This window comes from Acomys russatus, chromosome 20 (genome assembly GCF_903995435.1).
Source record: "Acomys russatus chromosome 20, mAcoRus1.1, whole genome shotgun sequence".
Taxonomy (NCBI): Eukaryota; Metazoa; Chordata; class Mammalia; order Rodentia; family Muridae; genus Acomys; species Acomys russatus.
The window spans coordinates 65,020,253-65,026,252 of record NC_067156.1 but is presented as its reverse complement, the minus strand read 5'-3'; the positions used below and the strand labels follow the sequence as shown (position 1 = coordinate 65,026,252).

The window sequence follows — 6,000 nt, the reverse complement described above, 5'->3', positions numbered from 1 at the left end:
GGAAGACAAGGGTTAAAAACAAACCCAAAAGAACCAAACACCATGACATCATGATCTCTCCAATGGAGATATTCCTAAGGAAAAAATTCATAGGGCAATGTACTTATATACATATATACAATATACAATATACTTACCACGAGTTTTGAAAAATTAGAAACCCCACCATTTTATATCTACCTACCCTACCCACCAACCAACTGACCCAACCGCACTGCCTATACTCTCCAGTCAGAGGATATATTAGACTCCATGCTTACATCAAAGCCTCCATTAAAACCACTGCCTGACCCTGCATTTGATGCTGACCCCCATCCAAGAAAGGCACCAGAATTAGAACCACTGTAGGAATTATTTCCAGAACCAAAAGCCTGATTTGGCTCCCTCTGCATGCTGCCCTGGCTTTGATTATTACCAGAGGGGCCGGACTGGTTCTGCTGGCTGGCCAGCATGCCCATTGTACCCCAGATGCTCCGCAAAGCTGCCTGGGCTGCAGCCATTACTTTTAAAAGCGTCAAGCTCGTGCCTCTACCATGTTACCACCCTGGTTATTTACCAAGCCATCTCCACCCCCTCTACTGTTACCAAACCCACTTTGATTCCCAAAGCCACCTGGAGTATCACCAAATCTTCCCCTTCTTTCTAAATGTCTACTGCTATTATGCTTACGTTCAGCTTTGTATATATGCATGCTGATTCCTTTAATGATCAAATACTCTCCACAAAGAGGCTGGGCAACCTTATCATCTACAAAGCTAAAAAGGCAAAAGCTATGAATGATTTTGGAATGAAGACATGCTACTTCTCAATAGGAACCAAAGAACTGTTGAAGCAGACACATTCTCTGTACCATGCTCAACACACATCTTTCTGCTTCCCAAAAGCTCCTCTGGGCTTTGCTTAGAATTTGGAAGTCAACAGTCACACCATCACCCATCTATCATATATTTTTGTGACATTACTTTTACTTGGGTTTCATATTACGTGAATCGAACAAAACCAAACCCTTTCAAGTGACCAGTTTTAAGACCTTTCTTGACCTGAACCATAAGAACCTCTCCCTAAGTATGGAAACAGTCTTTAAGGTCCTGTTCTGTTGTTTTCCAGGGGAGACCCAACACTATTAGATTAGACTGTTTTTGGATTTCTCTTTTCACTTTCACATCTGAGGAAGCATACATACCATCCATTTTTCTTTTGTTATGTTTGGGACAGTTGACAACATATACCAGATTGCCCCAGCCAGCATCTGAGACATGCAGAAGTCCTTCCACCAGCCAGATGCCTCTCACACATTGAGATACTGGATTCTGGTAGCAGAGGCTGCATGCCCCTGGAAACTGGGCTGTGACTGTGGGTGGTAATACTGTCCCATCGTCTTCTGATGGAATTTCAATGAGTTCATCATTCTCATCTTCTGTTACCCAAATATATTCAGACGTCTTTGCTTAAATTTCCACTAGGCCACTACTAAGAAGCACCATGAAGAAACGGAGACGTGAGGAATCCAAAATGACCTTCTTGTGAATTTTACTTCAAAGTAGTCACCATTAAATGTTGTTTTCTCTTCTTCCATCCTTAGTACAGGCTGTAATGTATGAAGTATTCAGAACAATATTTAAATACAATTCAAATTGAATTATTCTGTGCAAATCCCTCTAATGACTTCATATCAGATATCCTTCGTGTCTACTGTAGTTCCAGTGTCTCAGACGCAAGATCATAGGGGAACAGGTCACAAGCTCTAAGCATATGCTCTGAGATCAGTAGGGCCTTTCAGAATTAATGTGTGACCCACTTAAAGACTGCTTATTCTGCTCACTGTGGACTTATGTTGCTATGTGGAAATGTGACACACTGGCTGACATAACTTCTAATTTCTCCACATAATCTGAATAGAAATTTTTAGTGTAAAACTCTAATTTTGGAATATTGAGTCAAATTTATAAAAATACAGTTCATGTCAAACAAAATATGTGTACATTTTTTCTGATTTCTACTTGCCAATTAGCCTTCTGTAATACAGAGTTTAGAAAATTCTACAGTTGGTATCTGCTAAAGTTTTGTTTTTGTTTTTTCTTTTTTCTTTTTCTTTATGCTAATATAGGGGTTACTTTTAGAAAATGTAATCAGTATTCTGAAGATCAAATGGCCAGGTTGCCATGACCTGCAGAGCATTGGAAATTTTATGAGTGGCATCTTGGGGAATGAAGAAATGAGAGACGCATATACAGACAAGCTGGGGTTGGATAGGCCACGCATTCTGATCTAGATACACCAGCAGCCCTGAAACTCTGGATATTTATTCTATACAGCCAAAGAAGGAGGTGGGTTAGCTAATCTTGGGAAGTTTTTGAAGGATAGTAGTCCCAGGATGCAGCCATTCAGGAGGAAAGATCTGTGGTGATGCACACACTCACAACATCTCTACTTGAACCTGGGACAGGCCTCACAAGACCTCTACTTGGACCTGGGTCAGGCCTTGTTATTTCTCTGAGCCTGACTCAGGGAAGGCCTAGCTTGGCATTTCCATGAATCTGAGGCATTGAGATTGCTCAGGTCAACAGTACACATTCATTCAGGATGTCATCTACTCTCTACTCAAAGTCAAAGAGATAAACTCATAGAGAGAAATTGTATAGGCATCTAGGACTGAGACAAGAGAGAGATCACTGGAATAGTCAGTATGCTGCAGTAACAAGTTGACCTCTATGTGCATGCAAGTATGTCAGTAACATTCTGAATCAGCAAGCCAGCCAATGATATGGCCTTGCCAGGCCTTCCCTATGGCACCTAGCATTTCTCTTGTCACATTAGACAACTCCAAGACGTAATTGGACTCCTCAGAGTGAGTCCGATGACAGAATAGTACCCATCACTTCAGGGTGTCAAGCAGGTTTACCTGCCTTAGAAAACAGGTCTTTACATGCATATGGCACACAGGTACATGTCCTAGTGAAAGTCTCCAAAATCATTCTATGGAAATGGAATGGCAAGACAGGGAGACTTGGTACATTCAGATACAATGCCCAGGGGAACCTGCAGGAAATCCCAATGGGAAGTGCACCCAATCAGCAATAGGAAGGTTCAGAAGCCTAGTGAGAAGGAAGATCTGACCAAAAATACTTTTAAAAAGAATGTATCATACAAGATCAAGAACATGTTGATGGAAATCCTATTAATTTATTAATTCAACAAATATTTATATAATTGTAGACATGGGTCTAGAATTCATAGCCCTGAAACAAACCATTGCTTCTTGTGGATTTTTACATGCAGGCATGAAAAAAAATAAGTAGACAAATAATTTCAAGTGGATTTTATTACCACAAAGAAAATAAATAAGACATACTAACAACCTCATTGCCTCCTAGCATTTTAGTATTTTTCATTAATAAGACAACAGAATCTCTTGGAATAGGGCTCCAGACCTCAGGTTTAGGAGATGGAAAGGAACCTGAGCTGGAGAGGTCTCAGGAATGAGCTGCTAGGGCAGGAAGGTGGCAATGAGCCTTTGGTGTTCAAGACAGGAGAAGGAAGAAGGATGGTGCTAAGAGACAGGATCCTAAGGTAGCTGGGGGAAGGCTCTACAGAAGGTGCCAGTATGATGGCTTCACTTTGGTCTTCTTTTTAATAAGCAACCATTGGAAAGATAGAGTCTGGAGAATAAAATGATACGAACCATGTTTCTATGAGACCACAGTGAATATTATGTGGACATTGATTTTATAGACAAATGATCAATGAGGACAGACATCTTAAAAGGCAGACTGAGTAGACTAGGCAAAGTATTAAATTGCCTTGAGTTGTGTTTCACAGAGAAGTACCGAAGCAGATAAATAAGTCAGATTAAGGATTTTTGAAAGTCAAGGTCAAGCATTGCGAATTAATTCATTTCTTGGAGAGAGCACCGAAGGTCTACAAGATTGATTAGACAGCAGAGAAATAATTTGTTTGCTTGCTCGTTGATTATCTACTTTCCTCCACTGGCCACATACATCACGAGAAACTTCATTCTGTTTCCCAGAACCGCATTTTCCACCGACACTGTAAGAGGACTAAACATCCTAAAAGCAGGTATGTGCTAGTTGGGCTTCGAGTGCCCACTTGTCAGCACAGGGCAGGCTGTCAGTAAATGACTAGTGAGCGAGGTGAGTAAATTGATCAGGGAACATGCGTCAGATAAAGCAACCTGTGACTAATGAAAAGACAGCAGGATGGTTGTAGGCCACAAGCCTGTAATAATAACATGGACTTGGAGGATAAGGAACTAAACTAGAAAGTACAGGGACGAATCCCCCTGTGATGTTGAAGGCACCGTGTGGCAAGAGTGGTGGTCCTCAAATCTTAAAGGCTACAACTGAGAAAGAGGTGTTGCAACAGATGTGGTGGTGTGGCGGCTGCTTTTCCATTGCTGAGCTTAAACAGAAAAACAGACGGAGGGGACAAAAAGTATGAACATGACAACTTACAGAAGAAAGGTTTTATGTGTGTTGACAGCTGCAGAAGGGCGTGGCGGGGAAGCATGGCAGCAAGCAGCAAGCGTGGCAGGAGGAGCGGGGAGCTGAACAAACGAGCAATCTCAGAGCACACCCTCAGTGAAGTTCTCCTTCTAGCAAGTCCTCACCACCAAAACACCAAACAGAGTCACCACTGGGCACCATGATTTCAAATGCCAGAGACCATGGAGGGCATTTCTCATTAAACCACCACATGTGAATTAGCAAGCCACATTTATTTCACTCTCTACCATCTACATATCCTGTGTGCTATGATACCCTGGTCTGCTGAGCAGAAAGCTGAAGACCATATTTCCCAGAAGCCCTTGCAACTAACATGCATGTGTGGTATTTTGGAAAGCAGAGATGAAGTGGGGGGGATCCACTGCCTGCCTTTGCTACTTTGGCAGCAGGCAGAGCCATAGAGATGTTTGGTTTTTAAAGGAAGGATTTAGGGCTCTAGTCAATAGCTTCATGCATATCAAGAGTCAAGGAAGGGACTTTCATTTTCCTGATGCAAATTATAGCATGTTCAACTGTGGTCCTTGGGCCCACAACACTAACGACTTCCTAACAATAGCAGTTCGCTGCTGGTAATGAACATTTTCGGTCATGTCACCTTAGGATTTTGCTATTATTGTTTGTCATGAGAAATCAGCAGCTTCTTGGCAGGCCAATATGCTATGGTGGCCTCGGGAGCTATTTCTGTAGCCTTAATATGTATTTTGGCTTTTTAAGTTCAGTGGCTAATTTAGTACATCATTTAATAATGCCCCTATATAAACCCCTAGTGCTTAAATTATTTACTGTGTATGTGGATTTCTATAACTGAGCTGTGAGAGGTATGCCTATCTATGTATGTGGATCTTGGAAAGTGAAGGGAACATAAGAAAGGCAAAACTAGAAGGCTAAGAACAGAATGGAGACTGAAGGAGAAAGAGAATAAATACTTATCCAAGAAGTGTAGAAATAGTTTTGCAATGGGAGAATTCCAACACACACACACACACACACACACACACACACACACACACACACACACACACACACACCTTTCAGGACATCCACAATACAGACAATATAACTAAACCAGCACATTGTAAGCTGAGAACAGAAACTGTGGGCCACCTACCTAGCAAGGGTGCTCTGCAAATGGCAGCACCCTGCTAGGAGGTGAGAACTTCCGACAGGATAGTGTGACACAGAGATTCATTGGAAAGTATTTCCACGGCTATTCAGACTACAGATGTCTGCCTGTGTGACTTGAACAAGATTCCCAGGAGGAAAGAGTGGATCCGTTGGATACAGGGACTTCCTTGCATTTCAGCCATCCACAGAAGCCAATGCTCACATAATGCAGTAGAAATGCTCAGAGCACATGACGGGCAGACGGCAAGCCATGGGGCATCTGAGTACAGTGGCATGTGTCTGTAATCCCGGCACGTTAGTGTCTGAGGCAAGGTGATGACATTTTGAGGCCAGATTTGGCTGCATAACAAAT

The 6,000-nt window shown here is 42.1% G+C and overlaps 1 pseudogene; it reads right to left on the bottom strand.

Moving 5' to 3' along the window:
- Nucleotides 1–218: 218 nt before the first annotated feature.
- The window catches only part of LOC127204301 (TAR DNA-binding protein 43-like), a 34,960-nt pseudogene continuing 29,178 nt past the window's right edge, over nucleotides 219–6,000 (bottom strand).